At 41.8% G+C, this 12,655-nt stretch overlaps 1 long non-coding RNA gene and 1 pseudogene across 1 annotated transcript; one reads left to right on the top strand and one right to left on the bottom strand.

Moving 5' to 3' along the window:
• Positions 1-2,152: 2,152 nt before the first annotated feature.
• Positions 2,153-5,788, bottom strand: LOC119870792. Its single transcript, XR_005356360.1, has 3 exons — positions 5,589-5,788; positions 2,679-2,820; positions 2,153-2,587 (listed from the first exon to the last, which is right to left on the bottom strand). It is a non-coding gene; the product is annotated as an uncharacterized LOC119870792 (long non-coding RNA).
• A 6,538-nt stretch (positions 5,789-12,326) lies between these two features.
• LOC119871317 lies at positions 12,327-12,397 on the top strand (annotated as a pseudogene).
• Positions 12,398-12,655: the final 258 nt, after the last annotated feature.

The raw sequence follows: 12,655 nt of genomic DNA, 5'->3' as shown, positions 1-12,655 counted from the left end.
AATTCTCAATGCAGACTTGCATCCACTTGAACTTGACTATTCAGCGGTTTACTTCACTCATGAGGCAACATTGGCAGAAAGTACATGAACTTGGAGAATGCCCATGCCCCTACTAAATTGGCAGTATGTGAAATAATAAGTTCAATTTGTCAGTTAGTTTGCTCTCTGTAAAAATAATGATGACTGCCAACATTTTCAAAATGAGGAAAGAAGTTGCAGTGATGGTACTGGGTAAGTTACATCAGCATCAAGTCAGTAATTGTACGACAGTGGTTCTCAAAGTGTGGTCTCTGGAATAGTGCATCAGGGTCCCATGGAAACTTGCAAGAAATGTACAGCCTTCTGCCCCTCTTTAGACTTAAACTGAATCAGAAACTCTGAGGACAAGGCTCAGCCATTTGTGTTTTAACAAGATCTCCAGGAGATATGGGTGCTCACTCCCATTGGAGAGCCACTCTCCTGGTTCGTTCACAACCTCCCATATGATTTCAATGGTTCTCACCCATAGATAAGCAGGCACCTTAAATCTCCAGCAGCCTGAGACTAACAGTGTATTAGGTGTATAGACAGGGCAGCCCCTGGGGTATGCCAGGCAGCTGGCACACAGTTCCTACAATGCAGTATGCAAGGGACACATTCATTCACAACTACATCTCAGGTTGAGATCAAGCCCCGCATTGAGCTCATGCTCAGTATGGAGACTCCTTGAGTTTCTCCCTGTTCCCCTGTCCCTCCACTCATACTTGCTCTCTCTCGCTCTCTCTCTGTCTCTCTCTCCCTCAAATAAATAAATAAGTCTTTAAAAAAAATACCACTTTGGTAATCACATATGGGAGGGGTGTCTGGGTGGCTCAGTCAGTTAAGCATCTGCCTATGGCTTAGGTCATGAATCTGGGGTGCTAGGATCAAGCCCCACATCAGGCTCCCTGCTCAGTGGGGAGCCTGCTTCTCCTTCTGCCTGCTGTTCTCCCTGCTTATGCTCTCTCACTCTCACTCTCTCTCTCTCTTATAAATAAATATCTTTTTAAAGATCACATACGGGAAAGTATGGCCAGCCCAAAGAACATTTAAATGATTAAGTCATTAAGAGCAAACCTGTTTACCACTTATAAAGCCTAGTTACTAATGTTAGGAAAGAGGAGAAAAGGCAAAATAACACCAACACTTCCTAATAAGATTGTTTATTCCAGGGAATCCATTTGCAGTTGAGTCTCAGCAGGCGAATTAAGAAAGCATTCTGGGCGCTGGGCTTTGAGTAGACCTGCTGCATTGCCAGTGAGCCGAAAGTCTGGAGCTGGATTCCTAAGTCCCTGTAATGCTTTGCAGACACCCTTTGCTGCCTCTGTGAGCACCAATCCATAGACCTCTGTGGCTTCAAGCAGCAAAAAGAATATCTTTTGGGCTAAATTAAGCCCAGAGAAGTATTCCCTGTTCCTGGTGTGAACCTATGATTACTATTTGTCCAGCTTTAATGTTGCTTTTTTGTAGTTATAACAGTTTCCCTTATCCTTTCAAAAGTATCCCAGTTTGGGGGCACATGCTGGCTCAGGTAGTAGAGCATGAGACTCTTGATCTCAGGGTCATGGGCTCAAGCCCCACATTGGGCATGGAGCCCATGTAAAATATATATAGATATAGAAAAAAAAGCATCCCAGTTTTGACACTAAACTATGTGGTCACTGTACCTATTACTCAAGTGTTCTCCCTTCTTCTCCTTCTCCTCCTTCTTCTTTCTTTCTCTCTCTCTGACTCTCTTCCTTCTTCCCTCTCTCAGTCTTCCATTCCTTCTGCCTCTCTTCATATTTCCTGCCATCACTAAAGAAATTTCACAAACCTTCTCAGGTTCTTGAAATCCAGTTATAGAAACAGTGGAATAGGGGATCCCTGGGTGGCGCAGCGGTTTGGCGCCTGCCTTTGGCCCAGGGCACGATCCTGGAGACCCGGGATCGAATCCCACATCAGGCTCCCGGTGCATGGAGCCTGCTTCTCCCTCTGCCTATGTCTCTGCCTCTCTCTCTCTCTCTCTCTCTCTGTGACTATCATAAATAAAAAAAAATTAAAAAAAATAAAATATATATTAAAAAAAAGAAAAAAAAAAAAGAAACAGTGGAATATTGTACAACTGATCGCAGCACTCCAGGGCTGTCACTCATATAGACATGGTGTGAACGGATCCATTGGAATTGTGCAGCTTCCAATCTGCACAGATATCTGGTACTGTCCTAAAAAGGGACTTTAGTGTGAGATCTTAAACTCCAGCCTAGGTCCATGTGTCTAGTCCCTGATCTTTAAGTGATTGGCTTCCTCCAAGCTGCTAAAATTTGGGACTATGTAATGACTTGGAGTTCTAAGAATTGGAACTCTATCTGCAAAACTAATCAAGACCATGGCACATACTAATTTCTCACTGCTCCTCACACTTGACTTGTTTTATTATTCTACCTAATTTTTGATCGCGAGCCCTTTGACTAAAGATATAGTTAAGCTTTGACATCTCCATTCTCTGTAAAATACAATTTGTTTCTCACCTCCTTTTTCCATGTTTCAATCTGGGAAGCATCTGCCCTATGCATTTTTAGGTGGTCTCCTAGAAAATAAATGGAGAACAGAACATGATGAAGGAAATCAACTAATCCAGAGAACATTCTCTGCCCCCAGGAGATCAGATATGCCCATACTTGATGGTCTTGGAAAGGTCATCTCAACTCCATTTCTCTGGTATAATCTGCTGTAGCTTAGGATCCTTCAGAAAGTTCCTGGGACAGGCATGGCTACTGTCCAGATAACAGAAGGCAGGAGCTTCAAGAACAATTTTAGCCACTGCAAAATTGAGAGCAAAGGGCATCAAAATACTCCAAATGGCTCAGTGAAGAGAACCCCGAAATAAGAGTCGTGGGCCTTGGGGAGACTATATAAGGGTGCATCCCTGCAGAGTACAGCTACCCCCCAGCACAGTAGCCCGTCTTATGGTCCCCCCAAGTCACTGCAGATCAGACTCCTAGGAGAGGTTAGGAGAGACAGTGTACTATAGGCACAGGATGAATTCTTCTGGATGTCTCTGCCATGGGCAGCATCCCCAGTTTACCCAGGTCTCACACTGGACCTGCTCCTCTTTAGCAGGAGGAATTTACCTGCTGCATTCTGCATTCAGCCTTATCAGGAATGTTGGCTTATGTCTCTGCTTATCCTCTATGGCATCCCTAACGGAGCAAGAGTCTAGGACAATACCAGGCACTGTCCTTAATTTGAACTCACCAGGCATCCTACAGAACTGATTCATCCTTGCCTCTCTTATAACTCTCACTGAAAACCCTTCTGCCAAGATCACCCCGACTGGTAAGTCAAAATATTCTTTTCCATGTATACCATACTTGCTTTTGTTTTGTTTGATTTCATCTCTTCAATTTTTAAAATTATGTACTCTACTGACTATATTTAGCAATAATATATTTATTATGTATTTATTATTTACACATGCACAGATCAGCATTTTTCAGTAAATACAGGACAATTCCAACACCCCTAAAGAATACCCTTGTTCTGTGTCTTTGTGTTAGGACTCTCCCCATATTTTTCACTTTTCCAGAATGTTATATAAATGCAATCATACAATATGTAATCCTTTAAGACTACATTCTTTCATTCAGTGAAAAGAGTGAATATTGTTCTCAAGCAGGACATTTGGCCATGTCTGCAGACATTTTTAGTTGTTATGATTTGGGAAGGGAAAGTACTACTGTCTCCTACGCATAGGGGTGGCATCTCCAGGGATGAGGGTAAATACAATGCACAGAGTAGACCCACAACAAATTATCCAGCCTGAAAAAGGGCAGGAGCCATACTTTTGAGAATGGCTTACTTAGCACATTTCTCCCTAAGATTTATTTATATTGTTGCACATATTAAAAGTCCATTCTTTTTTTAAGTGCTGAATCATAGTCCATTGTGTGGATGTCACACAGATTGCTTATATTTTCATCCTCTGAAAGACATTTGGGTTGTTTCCAGGGATGGGCAACTATGACTAGTGCCCCTACAATTATTCATGGAGGGTTTTTTTTGTTGTTGTGTTGTTGTTTTTTGGATTTTTTATTTAAATTACACTTAGTTAACATACATGGATAGTTTTTTGTTTAAACTAAGTTTCATTTTTCTAGAATGCATACCCAGAAGTGAGATGTCTGGGTCACCTAGTAAGGGCATAAGTGTATGGTAACTTTTTAGAAACTGACAAAAGTTTTCCAGAATGACTAAACCAGTTTGCATTTCCCTCAGCGATGCTTGTGCATTACTGTTGCTCTGCTTTTTCAATAGTATATTAACTGTATTTTGCTTTATGCCAGCATTTGACACCGAAGATTAAGAAATAGAGAGTTATTGACACGCCAGATCTCTCTTTGGGCTTCCTTCCCTACCACTCACCACTCAAAGATAAACACCATTCTAACATATAACAGCAGAGATTTGATTTCAATGTTTTGGACTTTAGATAACTGAATTTATAAAATGCACACTCTTCAGTGTCTGGCTTTTCTCTCTCAATATTTTGTTTATGAGACTTATCCCCATTATTGTATGTAGTTGTGATTGATGATACTCTTGGTCACATGATACACCCTTGTGTGATTTACATTTTATTCCAGATGAATGTTTGCTTTCTTTTTTACTGAGGTTTAATTTATATTCAACAAAATGTACCAATTTTCAGTGTGCAGTATTTTCGAAAAATATATATACTCATGTGAACACCAACATTACCTAAATACAGGACATTTCAGCACACCAAAAATATTTTCTCATTCCCCTTTGCCTGCATTCTCCTGCAGTACCCCCATGCCCAGTTGCACATTGATCCATTTCTGTCACAATTGCTGATCTTTTCCAGACTTTCATGTAAATAGAAATATAGAGTATGTAATCTTATGTGTCTGTTTCCTCTGGCTCAGCATAACATTTTTGAAATCCATCTACGTTGTTGTATGTATCAGTACCCTGCCCTATTTTATGGTCAAAGCACACTCCAATGCATATGCCATATTTTTAAAAAATTTATTCATTTGCTGTTGGACATCTTTGGTATTCCAGCTTTGGGTTATTTTGAATAAATCTGCTGTGAAAAACCATATACAAGTCTTTATGTGGAAACCCATTTTTTCCCCTTGGGTAAAGAAAGAAGTGTGAGATGGCTGTGTCATATGTTACATCTACATTTAACTTTATAAGAATAACGTGCCAAAATGATTTCCAAATTGATTGTGCCACTTTGCATTCTCAGTGGGAAATAGGAGTTTTAACTGCTTCAACATCCTCACCAACAACTTTTGGCAAGACTGCTTCGTTTTCATTCTTAATTTAGCCATTCTAGTTGGTGCATAGTTGTATCTCATTGCGGTTTTAGTGTCCTATGTATGTCAAGTTTTTCAAGTCTTCCTTATCTTTATTGATTTTTTAATGCTTATTCTATATATTACTGGGAAAGGAGCTAAAATCTCTAATGATAGTTGTAGACAATACTTGTTTCTCCTTTCAGTTGTATAAGGCTATAGGCTTTAATTCATGTATTTTGAAGCCCTCTATTAGGTACTTACACAGTTACGATTATTAAGTTCTCTTGATATCTTGGCTTCTTTATATTATATAATGTTTGTCTTTATTCCTGGCCATAAACTTTTCCTGAAGTCTTTGTCTGATTTTATATAGTCACTTCAACTTTCTTTTTATCCCCTTTGCATTCATTTTACTTTAATTCAGCATGTGTTCAACAAATATTGGTTGAGTTTCTGTGCACCAGACCCTATTGTAAGCATGGGAATAACATTAATGAACCAAGCAAAGACTTTTGCCATTATGCAGCTTCCATCCTGTGGGGAGAGACAAACAATAAACAATCATCATAATAAATGAGCAGATAGTATATTAGATGGTAATTAGCTCTATGGAAAATAATAGAATAGGATAAGTGAATTGAGAATATAACTGTGGAGAAATGAGACGGTAATTAGGTCTTCACTTTTTAACAAAGGGATGTCCAGAGTCACCCTCCCTGATATGATATCTGGGAAAAGATTTCAGAGAGATGATATGGTTGGTCATAGGGATGGATTTTCATGATGAGACTTCTAGGCAGGGGACACAACCAGTGCAAAGGCCCTATGGCAGAAAACTGCAATGTTCTCTTGATTAGTGTTTGCATGGTAAATGGTATATTACTGCATTCCTTGACTTCTAAGACATGTCTGTCTTTACATGTAAGGTGTATTTATGTTAGAGAGGACATAGTTAAATCATGCTTTTTAATTCAGTCTGACAATATCTACCTTTTATTTGAAGTATTTAAGACATTTCCATTGAAGGCAATTATAAAGTGCTTGAGTTCAATCTACCATCTTGCTACCTGGTTTATATTTCTTACAGCTGTTCTTTGATCTCTTTCTATTTTTTTTTCACGTATTCCTTTGAGTAATTTACTATTTGTCATGTCTCTATTTTACTTTCATTATTGGTTCATTAGTAATTCCTCTTTGTTTTATATTTTAATGGTTATCTAAAGTTTAAAATTTGCATATTTATCATATAAACTATCTTCTAATAATAATATATAACATCTCTTATAATGTAAAAACTCACATTAAGATATTTCCATTTACTGGGGGGGAGGAGCAAGATGGCGGAAGAGTAGGGTCTCCAAATCACCTGTCTCCACCAAATTACCTAGAAAACCTTCCAATCATCCTGAAAATCTATGAATTCGGCCTGAGAATTAAAGAGAGACCAGCTGGAATGCAACAGTGAGAAGAGTTCGCGTTTCTATCAAGGTAGGAAGACGGGGGGAAAAAGAAGTAAAGAAACAAAGGCCTCCAAGGGGAGGGGCCCCGCGAGGAGCCGGGCTGAGGCCGGGGCGAGTGTCCCCAGGACAGGAGAGCCCCGTCCCGGAGACGCAGGAGCTGCACCGACCTTCCCGGGCGGAAAGGGGCTCGCGGGGAGGTGGAGCAGGACCCAGGAGGGCGAGGATGCCCTCCGGTTCCCTGGGAGAGTAACAGAGCAACTGCGCGCCAGGAGAGTGCGCCGAGCTTCCTAAGGGCTGCAGCGCGCACGGCGGGACCCGGCGGGACCCGGAGCAGCTGGAGGGGCTCGGGGGCGGCTCCGCGGAGGGGGCTGCGCGGCCCCGGGAGCAGCTCGGAGGGGCTCGGGCACAGGAAGAGGCTCCGTGCGGAGGGGGCTGCGCGGTTCCAGGAGCAGCTCAGAGGGGCTCGGGCGGCAGCTCCGCGGAGGGGGCTGCGCGGCCCCGGGAGCAGCTCGGAGGGGCTCGGGCAGAGGAAGAGGCTCCGTGCGGAGGGGGCTGCGCGGTCCAGGAGCAGCTCGGGGGGCTCGGGGGCGGCTCCGCGGAGGGGGCTGCACGGCCCAGGAGCGCGAATCCACCAGCGCAGGCCCCGGAGCACAGGGCGCCGGGACACAGCCCAGGATCCCGCCTCCCCCGGGACAGGCAGAGGCCGGGAGGGCCCAGGACAGCGAGGACGCTCCTGCCCCAGCTGAGCGGATCAGCGGCCCCGCCCCGGAGCCTCCAGGCCCTGCAGACGGAGTTCCTGCCGGAGCTGAATCCAGGTTTCCAGACCTGGCCCCGCCACTGGGGCTGTTCCTCCTGCGGCCTCACGGGGTAAACAACCCCCACTGAGCCCTGCACCAGGCAGGGGCACAGCAGCTCCCCCAACTGCTAACACCTGAAAATCAGCACAACAGGCCCCTCCCCGAGAACACCAGCTAGACTGACAACTTCCAGGAGAAGCCAAGGGACTTAAAGTACACAGAATCAGAAGATACTCCCCGGTGGTTCTTTTTTTTGTTTTGTTTTGTTTTGCTTTTTGATTTGTTTCCTTCCCCCACCCCCTTTTTTTTCTCCTTTCTTTTTCTTTCTCTTTTTCTTCTTTTTTTTTTTTTTCGTTTTTTTTTCTTCCCTTGTTTTTCTCTTTCTCTTTTCTTTCCTTCTTTCTCTCCTCTCTTTTTCTCTTTTTTCCAATACAACTTGCTTTTGGCCACTCTGCACTGAGCAAAATGACTAGAAGGAAAACCTCACCTCAAAAGAAAGAATCAGAAACAGTCCTCTCTCCCACAGAGTTACAAAATCTGGATTACAATTCAATGTCAGAAAGCCAATTCAGAAGCACTATTATACAGCTACTGGTGGCTCTAGAAAAAAGTATAAAGGACTCAAGAGACTTCATGACTGCAGAATTTAGAGCTAATCAGGCAGAAATTAAAAATCAATTGAATGAGATGCAATCCAAACTAGAAGTCCTAACGACGAGGGTTAACGAGGTGGAAGAACGAGTGAGTGACATAGAAGACAAGTTGATAGCAAAGAGGGAAACTGAGGAAAAAAGAGACAAACAATTAAAAGACCATGAGGATAGATTAAGGGAAATAAACGACAGCCTGAGAAAGAAAAACCTACGTTTAATTGGGGTTCCCGAGGGCGCCGAAAGGGACAGAGGGCCAGAATATGTATTTGAACAAATTCTAGCTGAAAACTTTCCTAATCTGGGAAGGGAAACAGGCATTCAGATCCAGGAAATAGAGAGATCCCCCCCTAAAATCAATAAAAACCGTTCAACACCTCGACATTTAATAGTGAGGCTTGCAAATTCCAAAGATAAAGAGAAGATCCTTAAAGCAGCAAGAGACAAGAAATCCCTGACTTTCATGGGGAGGAGTATTAGGGTAACAGCAGACCTCTCCACAGAGACCTGGCAGGCCAGAAAGGGCTGGCAGGATATATTCAGGGTCCTAAATAAAAAGAACGTGCAACCAAGAATACTTTATCCAGCAAGGCTCTCATTCAAAATGGAAGGAGAGATAAAGAGCTTCCAAGACAGGCAGCAACTAAAAGAGTATGTGACCTCCAAACCAGCTCTGCAAGAAATTTTAAGGGGGACTCTTAAAATTCCCCTTTAAGAAGAAGTTCAGTGGAACAGTCCACAAAAACAAGGACTGAATAGATAACATGATGACACTAAACTCATATCTCTCAATAGTAACTCTGAATGTGAACGGGCTTAATGACCCCATCAAAAGGCGCAGGGTTTCAGACTGGATAAAAAAGCAGGACCCATCTATTTGCTGTCTACAAGAGACTCATTTTAGACAGAAGGACACCTACAGCCTGAAAATAAAAGGTTGGAGAACCATTTACCATTCGAATGGTCCTCAAAAGAAAGCAGGGGTAGCCATCCTTATATCAGATAAACTAAAATTTACCCCAAAGACTGTAGTGAGAGATGAAGAGGGACACTATCTCATACTTAAAGGATCTATTCAACAAGAGGACTTAACAATCCTCAATATATATGCCCCGAATGTGGGAGCTGCCAAATATATAAATCAATTATTAACCAAAGTGAAGAAATACTTAGATAATAATACACTTATACTTGGTGACTTCAATCTAGCTCTTTCTATACTCGATAGGTCTTCTAAGCACAACATCTCCAAAGAAACGAGAGCTTTAAATGATACACTGGACCAGATGGATTTCACAGATATCTACAGAACTTTACATCCAAACTCAACTGAATACACATTCTTCTCAAGCGCACATGGAACTTTCTCCAGAATAGACCACATATTGGGTCACAAATCGGGTCTGAACCGATACCAAAAGATTGCGATTGTCCCCTGCATATTCTCAGACCATAATGCCTTGAAATTAGAACTAAATCACAACAAGAAGTTTGGAAGGACCTCAAACACGTGGACGTTAAGGACCATCCTGCTAAAAGATAAAAGGGTCAACCAGGAAATTAAGGAAGAATTAAAAAGATTCATGGAAACTAATGAGAATGAAGATACAACCGTTCAAAATCTTTGGGATGCAGCAAAAGCAGTCCTAAGGGGGAAATACATCGCAATACAAGCATCCATTCAAAAACTGGAAAGAACTCAAATACTAACCTTACACATAAAGGAGCTAGAGAAAAAACAGCAAATAGATCCTACACCCAAGAGAAGAAGGGAGTTAATAAAGATTCGAGCAGAACTCAACGAAATCGAGACCAGAAGAACTGTGGAACAGATCAACAGAACCAGGAGTTGGTTCTTTGAAAGAATTAACAAGATAGATAAACCATTAGCCAGCCTTATTAAAAAGAAGAGAGAGAAGAGTCAAATTAATAAAATCATGAATGAGAAAGGAGAGATCACTACCAACACCAAGGAAATACAAACGATTTTAAAAACATATTATGAACAGCTATACGCCAATAAATTAGGCAATCTAGAAGAAATGGACGCATTCCTGGAAAGCCACAAACTACCAAAACTGGAACAGGAAGAAATAGAAAACCTGAACAGGCCAATAACCAGGGAGGAAATTGAAGCAGTCATCAAAAACCTCCCAAGACACAAGAGTCCAGGGCCAGATGGCTTCCCAGGGGAATTTTATCAAACGTTTAAAGAAGAAACCATACCTATTCTCCTAAAGCTGTTTGGAAAGATAGAAAGAGATGGAGTCCTTCCAAATTCGTTCTATGAAGCCAGCATCACCTTAATTCCAAAGCCAGACAAAGACCCCGCCAAAAAGGAGAATTACAGACCAATATCCCTGATGAACATGGATGCAAAAATTCTCAACAAGATACTGGCCAATAGGATCCAACAGTACATTAATAAAATTATTCACCATGACCAAGTAGGATTTATCCCTGGGACACAAGGCTGGTTCAACACCCGTAAAACAATCAATGTGATTCATCATATCAGCAAGAGCAAAACCAAGAACCATATGATCCTCTCATTGGATGCAGAGAAAGCATTTGACAAAATACAGCATCCATTCCTGATCAAAACTCTTCAGAGTGTAGGGATAGAGGGAGCATTCCTCGACATCTTAAAAGCCATCTATGAAAAGCCCACAGCAAATATCATTCTCAATGGGGAAGCACTGGGAGCCTTTCCCCTAAGATCAGGAACAAGACAGGGATGTCCACTCTCACCACTGCTGTTCAACATAGTACTGGAAGTCCTAGCCTCAGCAATCAGACAACAAAAAGACATTAAAGGCATTCAAATTGGCAAAGAAGAAGTCAAACTCTCCCTCTTCGCCGATGACATGATACTCTACATAGAAAACCCAAAAGTCTCCACCCCAAGATTGCTAGAGCTCATACAGCAATTCGGTAGCGTGGCAGGATACAAAATCAATGCCCAGAAGTCAGTGGCATTTCTATACACTAACAATGAGACTGAAGAAAGAGAAATTAAGGAGTCAATCCCATTTACAATTGCACCCAAAAGCATAAGATACCTAGGAATAAACCTCACCAAAGATGTAAAGGATCTATACCCTCAAAACTATAGAACACTTCTGAAAGAAATTGAGGAAGACACAAAGAGATGGAAAAATATTCCATGCTCATGGATTGGCAGAATTAATATTGTGAAAATGTCAATGTTACCCAGGGCAATATACACGTTTAATGCAATCCCTATCAAAATACCATGGACTTTCTTCAGAGAGTTAGAACAAATAATTATTTTAAGATTTGTGTGGAATCAGAAAAGACCCCGAATAGCCAGGGGAATTTTAAAAAAGAAAACCATATCTGGGGGCATCACAATGCCAGATTTCAGGTTGTACTACAAAGCTGTGGTCATCAAGACAGTGTGGTACTGGCACAAAAACAGACACATAGATCAGTGGAACAGAATAGAGAATCCAGAAGTGGACCCTGAACTTTATGGGCAACTAATATTCGATAAAGGAGGAAAGACTATCCATTGGAAGAAAGACAGTCTCTTCAATAAATGGTGCTGGGAAAATTGGACATCCACATGCAGAATAATGAAACTAGACCACTCTCTTTCACCATACACAAAAATAAACTCAAAATGGATGAAAGATCTAAATGTGAGACAAGATTCCATCAAAATCCTAGAGAAGAACACAGGCAACACCCTTTTTGAACTCGGCCATAGTAACTTCTTGCAAGATACATCCACGAAGGCAAAAGAAACAAAAGCAAAAATGAACTATTGGGACTTCATCAAGATAAGAAGCTTTTGCACAGCAAAGGATACAGTCAACAAAACTCAAAGACAACCTACAGAATGGGAGAAGATATTTGCAAATGACATATCAGATAAAGGGCTAGTTTCCAAGATCTATAAAGAACTTATTAAACTCAACACCAAAGAAACAAACAATCCAATCATGAAATGGGCAAAAGACATGAACAGAAATCTCACAGAGGAAGACATAGACATGGCCAACATGCACATGAGAAAATGCTCTGCCTCACTTGCCATCAGGGAAATACAAATCAAAACCACAATGAGTGCTCGCTTCGGCAGCACATATACTAAAAATTGGAACGATACAGAGAAGATTAGCATGGCCCCTGCGCAAAACCACAATGAGATACCACCTCACACCAGTGAGAATGGGGAAAATTAACAAGGCAGGAAACAACAAATGTTGGAGAGGATGTGGAGAAAAGGGAACCCTCATACACTGTTGGTGGGAATGTGAACTGGTGCAGCCACTCTGGAAAACTGTGTGGAGGTTCCTCAAAGAGTTAAAAATAGACCTGCCCTACGACCCAGCAATTGCACTGTTGGGGATTTACCCCAAAGATACAGATGCAGTGAAACGCCGGGACACCTG

Source organism: Canis lupus, chromosome 3 (genome assembly GCF_011100685.1).
Source record: "Canis lupus familiaris isolate Mischka breed German Shepherd chromosome 3, alternate assembly UU_Cfam_GSD_1.0, whole genome shotgun sequence".
Taxonomy (NCBI): Eukaryota; Metazoa; Chordata; class Mammalia; order Carnivora; family Canidae; genus Canis; species Canis lupus.
This window is presented reverse-complemented; position numbering and strand designations above follow the sequence as displayed.